Genomic DNA, 12,655 nt, shown 5'->3' on the forward strand with positions numbered 1-12,655 from the left:
TGATATACTCACAGAGCCAGGCCTGGAGCCATTCTCAGGGTTTATGTTTATTGAGTTTCAATTGATTATCTAGGCTGCTCTAGGGAGGGGCAGCCTCTGGCTCTGTGAAGAAAGCCACTCCTCATGGATGGAGCTATCTCTGCCTGACTGGGTGACTATTCCCTGGGTGGAGCTGAGCCTGACTTGCTAAATATCTCTTCTGTTTTCTTCCAAGGACTGAGTTGGAGGTATCTGCTCAGCCAGGCTTTTGTTAGTATCGAAGATGGAGATCTTTGATCTTTTGTTAGTATCAAAGATGGGTGATCTTCCCTCCTCTGCTCCCTGAGAAGGAGTGAGGATGTCAGGGTTCTACTCATGCTGGAGTCTTGGTTCCTGGGTTATCTCTGGTCTGCAATCTGCAGGATGAAGCTATCTACTACTTGTCAGTTCCAGCTGGTGTTGAGTAGAATCTGCTCACCCACTGCATCTGATGTCTTTGTCTGAGACTGTGTTGTAGGTATGGCAGCTACGTCCACCCCTGCTGCAGCTGCCACAGCCACGGCTGTTGGCAAGTGCTCAAATTTGTATCCTTGTCTGGATTTTCCCTCACTGGCAAAACTGTATTGTGATGGCACACTTGGTGAAACTTTCTGGCCTAGAACTGTTCAATGGAACACTAAAAGTGTTTTCTATGTGAAAGTATGTTTAGTCTCCAGCTTCTCCTGTGCTATCTTCCCAGAACTCCTAGAATACTATCCTTGAGCAACAGATGCTCAGAGACAGTGCCTTCTCCCAGAGTTCAAGTCCCAGAACTAAAAAGAAAAGAAAAGAAAAGAAATGGGATCTCAATAGTAAGAAATAATGAGTTCGTTAAGTTATCTGTATGTCTCAAGTTTTTACATTTTAAGAACATAAAAGTCTATCAAATGTTAGTCTCATATATTGGTGGATAAATAAATGCTGGATTTGTAAATCTAGTGATGTTTTGAATCTTTGTTTACCATTTATTTTTGTACTCAGAAATTTCTTAAATTCCTTTGAGGTTGTACAAATATGCCCCTTAGAGTATTTTATTACATGAAGGACATCTATAATGCTGACCTCTATCATGTCACACTCATCATCATAGCATCATACATTATACATCATACATTAAACAAGATTCAGAAATGTATGATGATGATAGTGTTAAATAAACCCTGATGATGCCAGTTTTGCACATTATAGCACATGTGATTATGATCCATGACTACTTGATAATAATAAATAATTACGTTAGTTCTTTGGGTGTATATTGGACTCAACGTTTCATCATAATTTCAGAGTACATCTCTCCTATTAATTGACAAATATTCATAAAATGCATAAATTACTTGGATGAGCTTGGGTATGTCTCAAATTGGGAGGCTGTATCAAGGGGCTCAAGGCCAACCTAGGAATCATGAGACCCCATCTGAAATAATAATAACAAAATGTCAGACAATAGTTCTGTACCACATCTCTTGATTACCAGTGAGAGATAGAAAGGAATTGCATGAGCTGGCTGAGAACGGACAAAGAGAAAGTGAGAAATGGCTTGAGCTGGCTGAAAACACTCAAAGAGAACTACAGGAATTGGGTGAACGTGAGAAGATAATCAAAGCGTAATACAGGAATTAAGAGAGAGTTATGAAAATAGACAAAGATCAATAGAGGCATTCATGGAATCCATAAACAGAGAGCTAAAGAAGTCAAGGAGACCACAAAGATAATGCTGAATGGAGCTCAAGAGAAGGAATGGAAGTCCAAAGAAACAATAACCAATCAACTAAGTGATTTGAGAATAAACACTGAACACTAAATTAAGGAAGTAAAGAAGTTCATACAAGATCTAAAACAAAGCGACAACAAAGAATTTGAAGCCTTCAAAGCCCACCAATTAGAAGGAAAAGAGATAAAAAGCAAAAAATAGTCTTGAGAGAAAGTTAAACCATGCAGAAGATCAAATGTCAGGGATTGAAGACAGCCTAGATATTATAGAGAAAGAACATACAACCACCCAAGTCCAAGAAATATGATAGATCTATTAACATTTGGAAGAAACCATCAAAAGGACTAATCTGAGGATAATGGTGTAGAGGAGCAACTAGAGTCAGAAGTTAATGGTCTAGGAATTTTGTTTAACAGGATCCTAGCAGAGAACTTCCCAAACATACAAAAAGATAGGCCTATTCAGATACAAGAAGCTTTCAGAACCCCAAATAGACCAGATCAGAATAGGATATCCCACTGTCACATTATTATCCACACAGGATCAATTCAGACCAAGGAAAAGATCCTTAAAGCTGTACAGGACAAAAGATCAATCACCTATAAAGGAAAATCAATTAGAATCACCTCAGATTTCTCAGCAGAGACAATCAAAGCAAGAAGACCCTAGAATGATGTATGCCATGCCCTAAAGACAAACAACTATCAACCAAGAATACAGTACCCAGCTAAACTCTCCTTTATAACCAAAGGTCAAATAAAAACCTTCCATAGCAAAGAAAAACTGAAACAATATATCTCCACCAAACCAGCCCTATAAAAGAATCTTAAAAAGGTCCCCCACATAGAAAACCAACAAGACCACAATAAAGCCAAGAAACTGCACACAAACTGAGAATCCAAGATCCATAGTAAGAACCAAGATGCTGCAGCCCCCAAGAAGGTGGATATTATGGCAGGAATTCCCAAATACCTCTCAGGCTTATCTACAAGATTAACGGAATTAAATCTTCTATTATGGGACATAGACTGTCTAGTTGGATTAAAAGGCAGAATCCTTCTATCTGCTGCCTTCAAGAATCACACTTTGTCCATAAAAACTAACATATTTTGAATGTGAAAGGCTGGAACAAAATCTAGCAAGCAAATGGCCCCCATAAACATGGGAGGTGCAATAGTAATATCGGATAAAATAGACGACAAATTAAAATTAGAACAGATAAAGAAGGTGGCTACATACTAATTAAGGGATCTGTCCTTAAGAGGATATTACAATTCTACATATATATTTAGGTAAATAAAAAATAAATAAACCCAGAGATGAGAATGGAAACATCACCACAAAAATAACTAACATTCAGAACATTATAATGGAATAATTCTCAAAACTTTATGCTAATTATTTTGAGAACTTGGCAGAAATGAACATTTTCCTAGCAACTATCGACATGCTGAAACTAAACCCAGATGAGTTAAACTATCTTAACAGGCCCATATCAAGCAATGAAATAGAAAGAGCAATAAGAGTCCTCCTATCTAAGAAAAGCCCACAACCAGATGGTTTTACATCAGAATTCTACAAGGCCTTCAAAGCAGAACTCACATCAATACAGCTCCAAATCTTCAATGAAATTGAAAAAGAAAGTTCACTACCGAAATCATTCTATGAAGCCATCATAAAACTCATCCCAAAACCAGGCAGGGACTATTCAAAGAAAGAGAACTATAGACCCAATTCTTTGGTAAACATTGATTCAAAATTTCTCAACAAAATTTTGGCCAATCAACTTCAACAATTCATCCAAAAAATCATACATCATGATCAAACAATTCATTTTAGGGATATAAAGCTGGTTCAATATACACAAATAAATTAATATAATTCATCACATCAACAAGAGCAAGGATAAGAACCACATGCTTATCTCAATATATGCAGAAAAAGCATGTGACAAGATCCAACGCCCCTTTATGATAAAGGTTCTAGAAAAATTAGGAATCTATGGAACATTCCTCAATAAAATAAAGTCTGTATATGACAAACCTACAGCCAACCTTATACTCAATTGTGAAAAACTAAAGTCATTTCCTCTTATCTCAGGAATGACACAAGGATGTCCACTCTCTTCACTGCTATTCAATCTAGTATTAGAATGTCTAGCTACAGCACAAAGACCACATGAAAACATAAATGGAATCCAAATAAGGAAAGAAGAAGTAAAACTCGCCCTCTTTGCAGATGACAAGATCCTGTTTAAAAAATCCCACGGACTTCATTCTCAAATTACTCCATCTGATTGAAATCTTTGGCAAAGTAGCAGGGTTTAAGGTTAACCCTCAAAGATCAATGGCTTTTATGTATGCCAACAATGAGAAAAGTTTGACTGAAATTAGGAAAGCAACTCCATTCGTAATAGCTCCACAAAAAAGGAAATAATTAGGAAAAAGCTTTAAAAACCTGAAAAAGGGAATCCAAACAGAATTTAGAAAATGGCAAGAACTCACATGGTCCTGGATTGGAAAGATCAACATTGTGAAAATGGCAGTACTTCCCAAAGCTCTCTACAAATTCAATGCTATACCTACCAATTTTCCAACCTCTTTTTAAGGGAAAAAAAGAGTCAATCCAAAAATTGTTGTGGAACTATAGAAGACCCAGAATAGCAAAAAGGATCCTTAACAGAAAGAACAGTGCTGGAAGGATATCAATATCAATTTCAAATTGTATTACAAAGCCATAGTAATCAAAAGAGATTGGTACTGGCAAATGAACAGATCTCAGAACCAATGGAATAGAATTGAAAACCCAGAAATGAACTTAAAAAACCGATTACCATCTAATTTTTGATAAGGGAACTAAAAAAATAGAATGGAAGAAAGACAGCCTCTTCAGTAAATGGTGCTGACAAAATTGGTTAACTACTTGCAGAAAAGTAAAGCTAGATCCTTATGTATCATCCTGCACCAGATCAAAGAACTCGGAGTCAAAACAGAGACTCTTAAAACATTACAGAATGGAATAGGAGAAACCTTAGGTATTCTTGGCACAGGCCAAAATTTTCTTAATAGAAACCCAGAAACACAACAAATCAAAGAAAGGTTGGACAAATGGGATTGCGTAAAATTGCTTCTTCATGGCAAAGGACATACTAGCTAGATCAATAGAAAGCCCACAGATTAGAAGATCTTCACTATCCATACAATGGACAAGGTCTCATATCTAAAAAAATACTTGGAACACAAGAAATTAAATCCCCTAAAAACAAATCTTCAAAGAAACAACTGCCCAAAAAATCTGCGGACTAAAGACTTAGAAACTTCTCTGTATGGGCTGGGAAAGTGGCTCAGTGGTAGAGCACTTGCTTTACATGCCTGAGGCACTGGGTTCGATTCATCAGCACCACATAAGTAAAAAGAAAAAAAAAAACCAGAAGTGGCGCTGTGGCTCAAGTGTTAGAGCGCTAGCGTTGTGCTGAATAGTTGAGGGACAGCGCCCAGGCCCAGATTTCAGACCCCACCACCACACCCCACAAAAAAATCATAATAAAATCAAATAAAAGAAACTTCTCTGTAGTGAAAAGAAGGATAGCCAATAGACACATGAAGAAATGCTCAATCTCCATAGCCATAAAAGAAACGCAAATCAAAACAACATTGAGATAAACCTCAAGCCAGTTAGAATGGCTATAATCAAGAACTCTAATAACAACAGATGCTGGAGGGGATGTGGACAGAAGGGAACCTTACTGCATTGTTGGTTGGAGTGTAAAGTTGTTCAATCACTTTGGAAAACAGTATTGAGGTTCCTCAAAAGACTCCACATAGACGACCCCCCCCATGATCCAGCAATCCCACTTTTGGGCATTTACCCAAATGATCACAAACAAGATCACCCTAAAGCCACCAGCACCACAATATTTACTGCAGCATTATTTACCATAGCTTCGATATGGAACCAATCCTGATGCCCCTCAATAGATGAATGGATCAAGAAAATGTGGTATGTATACACAATGGAATTCTATGCCTCTATCAGAAAGAATGGCATTGCCCCATTTGTTAGGAAATGGAATGACTTGGAAAAATTTTATTAAGTGAAGTAAGCCAGGCCTAACAAAACATAGGTCCCATGGTTTCCCTTATTTGCAATAATTGGTATATGTCAGTCAAGCAGAAAAGGTCAGATACCTTGATGTTAGGGAAATGAACCCCAAGATAAGTATTCAAATGTTTTTTTCATGGGATTGTTTCTAATATGTTTATATGATTCCTTTGTTGCTTTTTATGTCCTCTCCCCATGCTATAACCCTTGCTTTCACAGTATTTCATGTTGGTATAATTTGTGGAGGGACAGGGAAAAAAAATACATGTTTAAACAAGAATACAGGTGGACCCATTGCAACAATGAGGTGTCCAAATCATTATGTCGAAAAATGAACGTTACAATTTTGTGTGGGGTTGGGGATGGAGGATCTAGTAGTGGGGGCAGGGTGGGGCATGGGAAAGGATGGGAAGGGGAAACAAAGGAGGAGGCAACCATGCTTGATAAGAAATGTACTCATTATCTTGCCCATGTAATTGTAACTCCTCTGGATGGTATTTTCCCAATAATTAAAATATTTACCTAAAAAAAAGAAGGATAGTACTCTACCACTTTAACCACAGTGCTACTTCCATCGTTTTTCCGTGATTAATTGGGGAGAAAAAAAGAGTCTCATGGACTTTCCTGCCTGAGTGGGCTATAAACCATGATCCTCACATCCTCAGCCTTCTAAGTAAGATTATGGGTGTAAGCCACCAGTGGTTTGCTGAGAGTCCATTTCTATACACTGTGTTCAGTCTAGGTTAAACATAGCTGTGGTGCAGCTCTCATATATGTACAAGATATTGGATGATTAAAATTTGGACAAAATGCCATTCCACAATTCATACTAAAGGTGCCTCAGAGAGTACAAAAGGCCTTCATGTAGTAGAAATCACTTAGGATTCAATACTCATTCTGGCAATTACTATGCTGCCCACTTCTGTGAGAAGAAGTCAGAGTAGAGTACATATTAATTCTGCTTGGATATTAGGAGATGTTATGATAATTGAAATTGATTAATACTATAATAGAGATAAAACTCAGTGCTGTGAAGTGCTGGTTTATTTTTTTCATTCCAAGTTCAGCATATTCTGGGTAACTAATATTCCAAATAATTTATGTATTATTTAATGTGTTACGCTTTTTTTATTCAGAAATTTGGAATGAAACAACAATTAGATCTCAGTTCAAAATTGATAAAAATTTAGAAAAAAATGTATTTTAAGAGACACAGGTGGGGCTGGGAAAGTGGTTCAATGGTCAAGTGCTTGCCTTGCATGCCTACTCAGCACCACATAAACAAAGAAATATGGAAGTGGGGCTGTGGTCAATTAGCAGAGTGCTAGCCTTGACTAATGTCAAAAGACACACACAGAGAGGGAGAGAGAGAGACAGAGACAGAGAAAGACAGAAACAGAGACAGAGAAACAGTGAGAGACAGAGATAGAGAGACAGAGACAGAGAGAGAAAGAAAGACAGCTGTTTGGTAAATGAGATATTATATGAGCAATATTATTTTCAGAAATTGATCAGTATAATACTACAAAAAAGAACAAATTAAGTTGCTCTATACACCTACTAAACAATTGAGCAAGCAAAAAACAGAATTAAATATTTTCCTGATTATATATACAAAATTAATCATATCTAAAATATAGATGAATAAGTAAAAATGATAGTTGATAAAGGAAAATGTATACTACAAACTGTTAAAACTAAATAAATTGCTTTATGCCAATATTTATAACTGTTATGAGAAATTTTCTTTAAAAAGCAAGCATAATAATAAAAAAGTAATATTTTTTCTAGTTTTACTAGAATTTGAACTCAATGCTAAGAACCCTACTACTTGAGCCAAATTTTGAGTCTTTGTGGTATGAATTTTGTCGTCCAACCAGTGTTTCTTAGTTGTGGGAGAGCTGGCTTTGTCCAATATTCTTCTTCGACCTTCCACATAGCTGGATTTATAGGCATGCATCTCTAAACTCAACCAGGAAGAAGGAATTATTTTAAATGAGAGAACTGACATTCAAATTCATATCCAATTTTATAAGATACGATAGCAATAGAAGTTATTTAAAAGTAGACATTTAAAAGAGAGACTTGAAGCACATTAGGATTGTCTATTCCTGCTTACCCTTACACAGGCTCTTCACATTTTCATGATTTTTATCTTGGTAATATTGTAATATAAAAATGCATATTTGAATTACAGTATGCCAGTATTCTTGAAAGCTAATATGCATATTCTTATATACATATTTCAAAGATGAAATGTTACTTAAAGAAAACTTACCACATTATTTTTATACCTGTCTATCTATTCAGCTAGCTACTTATCTATCAATTGTGAAAGTAAAGCTAAAAGACTGCCTTTAGAAAACTAGGCTCAAATGTAAATGCTCTTAGAGCAGGTGGCGATATTTGCCTGTGTCTTTATGCCCACAGAAATAAACTGGGTCAAGCCTGAAAGATAATTTTTGGGGGGTCTGGATGTGGGGCCTGAACTCTGTCCCTCAGCTCTTGAGCTCAAGGCTAGCGCTCTACCACTTAAGCCACAGCGCCACTTCCAGCTGTTTTCTTTTTACTTATGGGGTGCTGAGGAATCGAACCCAGGGCCTCAGGCATGCAAGGCAAGCGCTCTACCACTGAGCCACCTTCCCAGCCCGCCTGGAAGATATTTTATAAACTATTTTCTCTTAATTTTGACTGTGGCCCTGGTCCTACAGTATCTGCTTCAGTGTTCACCATCTGCTTTGGTGTTCCTTGTTATCTTTGCATGACTTAGGTTAAAAGAGAAAATTATTAATGAAAAGAAATAAACAGGGAATCCATTAATACTTTTGCGGCTTTCTCATTTATTTTTTTAGATCTTATCTTTTTTATAACTGTACGATGGGTAAGGTAATGAGTACATTTATGAGCATTGGCTATTCATAGCTTTAAGAATATACCATGCTAAATATAGGGTTATCTTACACAAAATAGTTAAAAGTGCACACAGATACATGTTTACAAAGGAAAATAGTCCAAATAAATATTTTCTCAATCTCAGGTATTTCTCAGATGCCTCTTGGTTTCCCATCTTTGTGTTCCATCTAAGGTGTTTGTGAAGACATGTCCAGCCTCTGAAATAGATTGTTGTACTGAATTATGTGAGTTTATTGGTTACCTAAAGATTATGGAATTAGCCAATGTATTTTAGACTAGATTATGCAGACAATTCACGACTTTTCTGTGTATATATATTGCCTGGTTTTCAGACCTATGATTTGGAATTCATTCATGGTTATAAGACTCTAACTTTCTTCTTTCTTGTCTTAAAACATAAGAAGATTTTATCTTATACTTCCAAAACAGTAATTACTTTTTGAGCTTTAGATAATGGACTTCAATTTGCATCTCAGATCTATGTCTTTCCATTTGTATAGCACCAAATATTCTACTAACCTATAATAATGAGGGACAGAGAGAGGTTGAGCGAGATGGGGGAGAATGATTAAAGAATGATTAATATTAATTGTATTCATGTAATAATTTTTGAATGGCAATTCCTTTGAACAGCTATTTAAACATACAAAAAGAAAATGACTTCTCTTTAATAGGAAAAAAAAGGAAACTTTAAACTGGGATGGGAAACATATGAATACACTGGTAACTCGGCTGAATCAAAAATTGGCACCATGCATAGGTTTATAAGAGAATATGATGAGGCCAATGATCATCTAATAGATGAATTCATGGCCACCACAAATAAAAAGATATAGGAACTCCAGAAGAGTGAGAAAGAATCTAATGAAAACTTAGAAACCCAGATAAATGCGTAGAAAGAGAAATCTGAAAAACAACTCCAGGAGGTAAAGCAATCTATTCCAGAAAACCTTAATAAAGAGCTGTCCACCATTAAGAAAGACAAGCGAGAAGGAAAGGAGATAAACAGCAAAATAAAAAGCCTTGAAAGCAGAATGGAGAAGAATATTGCAGGCAAAAGACAGTATAGAGTCAGAAGAAAATATTGGCGACAGAAAACAGTATAGAGGGGCTGGGAAACTGGCTCAGTAGAAAAGTGTTTGCTTCACATGCATGAGTCCTTGGGTTCGATTCCTCAGTAACACTTAAACAGAAAATGCGAGAAGTGGTGTGGAGACTCTAGCCTTGAGCTGAGGGACAGCACCCAGGCTTAAAGTTCACGCCCCCCAACCAAAAAATAAATAAATAAAGGAACAGTTTAGACTTCCTAGAGAAAGAGCACACAAACATTCATAACAAAAGTAAGAAATACAGGAAACATTCAGAAAACCTAATTTGAGATTAATAGGTGCACAAATGGGCCTGGAAAGGGAATCCAATGGATTTGAAAGTATATTCAGCAGACTCCTAGCAAAGAACTTACCAAATATAAAGAAAGAACAAACCCATCCAAATCCTACAAACCTTTAGAACCCCAAACAGACCAGAACAGAACAGGTCTTCCCACCTCGACATTAAAATCTATCAGATCAACATTCGCTGAGCAAAGAATTCTTACAGCTTTCAGGAAGTAGAGAACAATTACATATAAAGGGACCCAATCAGAATTACCTAAGAGTTCTCAGCAGACACAATAAATAAAAGCAACGATTGCCTAGAAAGAGGTGTGCCACAATAGTAGTCAAATTGTAGTCAAATAACTACCAGCCGAGAATAATCTACCCAGCTAATCTCTCATTAATAGCAGAAGAACAAATAAAAATCTACCAAAACAAGCAAGTCTGAAGCAATATATCACAACCAAACCAGCTATTTAAAAAAATTGCAAAGAGGTTCTAAATATAGAAAACCAAAAAGGACAGAATATAGCAAATAAAGCAGTCCACAAAAAGAGAACTACATAATCACAAAAAGAATAGCCAAAGCACAGATTACCCTCCCCCATAAAAAAAGCATAAAATGGTCACACGAACACCTCTCATTCCTAACGATTAATATTAATTAAGCAACAAACTGTCCAGTTGGATCAAAAAGAAAGATGCTTCTATCTGCTCTCTTCAAGAGACACACCTTGCCAACAAAAATGAACATATTCTGAAAGAGAAAGTCTAGAATAAAATCTACCAAGTAAAAGGTCTCCATAAACAGGTAGGATTTGTAATCCTAATATCAGATAAAATAGACTAAAAGTAAAATCAATGAGAAGAGATAAAGAAGATCACTAAGTACTAAAAATAAGGGATCTCTTCTTCAGGAGGATATTACAATTCTCAGTAACTACTCACCAAATAACGGAACACCCAAATTTATCCAAAAAACCACTATTTTACCTCAAATCACACATAGATCCAAAACCAATAATTGTTGGGGAATTTAACACACTACCATCCCCACTAGATAGATCAACCCGGCAAATACTCAACAGATTAACTTCGGATCTTAACATTTGCATAGATCAACAAGACAATATTTACCAAATATTTCTCCCCGTAGTATCAGGTTAAACCTTCTACTCAGCAGCACGTGGAAGATTCTCAAAAACAGACCACATTATAAACCACAAAGCAAATTTGTCAAATGCTCAGCATGTCTCTGACTACAAGGAATAAAATTAGAATTCAATACCGAAAGAAAGCAAGGAAATCGTGCAACACATGGAGGCTGAACAATACACAGTTGAGCCACCAGTGGATCATGGAAGGGATAGAAAGGAAATTATAATGTTCACGACATTTAACAAGATTGAACACACAAACTCTCAGCTCTTCTGGCAGAGAAAAGGCAGTACTCAGAGGCAATTTTATAGCTCTGAGTTCCTACATTAACAAATTGGAGAGAGCTGAAACTAACAATTTAATGAGGCACTTAAAGCTCCTTGAAAAAAGCAACAAGTTAAACCCCAATCCTGTGTTCAGAAAGAAATAATTAAAACGAATTCAGAATTAAAAGAGTTAGAGTCCAAAAAAAAACTATAGAAAGAATTAACAAAACAAAGACTTGGTTCTCAAAAAAATTAATAAAATAAACAGACCTTCAGCAAATCTTACCAGAAAAAAAAAAAAAAACAGAGAACACAGCCAAATTAAAAAAAAAAAAAAAAACTCAAAGATGACAATGGAAACATCACTACAGAAACAGCCAAGGCTCAGAATATAATAAAGGGATTCTTCTCAAACCTTTATGCTAACAAGTTTGAGAATCTGAAATATATGGATGAATTTCTATATTGTCATGAATAAACTAAACCAAGTTGATTTACACAAACAACAGACATATATCAAGCATCAAAATAGAAGTAGCAATAAAAGACCTCCCACCTAAAGCTACCAGCACAACTATGTTTATTGCAGCATTATTTACTATAGATAAGAAATGGAATCAACTCAGATGCCCCTCAGTAGATGAATGGATCAAGAAAATGTGATTTATATTCACAATGGAATTCTATGCATCCATCAGAAAGAATGACATTGCCCCATTTGTTACGAAATGGAAAGGCTTGGAAAAAAATTATATGAAGTGAAGTAAGCCAGGCCCAAAGAAACATAGGTCCCATGGTTTCCCTTATTTGCAATATCTAGTATATATCTGAGTCGAGCAGAAAAGGTCAGATAAGGTGATGTTAGGGAAATGAACCCTAACACATATATTCAAATGTTTTTTTTTTCTTTCATGAGATTGTTTCTAACACATTTATAAGATTATTTCTTTGTTGCTTTGTATGTCCCTCCCCCACAGTATAACCCCTGCGTTCACTGTATTTGATGTCGGTATAATTTGTGGAGGGGAAGGGGAAAAATAAATCGTTTAATTAGGGATACAGATGGACCCATTGCAACAACGAGATGTACAAGTCGTTATGTCACAAATGAA

This window comes from Dipodomys merriami, unplaced genomic scaffold (assembly GCF_024711535.1).
Source record: "Dipodomys merriami isolate MVZ:Mamm:240054 unplaced genomic scaffold, mDipMer1.0.p SCAF_18, whole genome shotgun sequence".
In the NCBI taxonomy this organism is placed as follows: Eukaryota; Metazoa; Chordata; class Mammalia; order Rodentia; family Heteromyidae; genus Dipodomys; species Dipodomys merriami.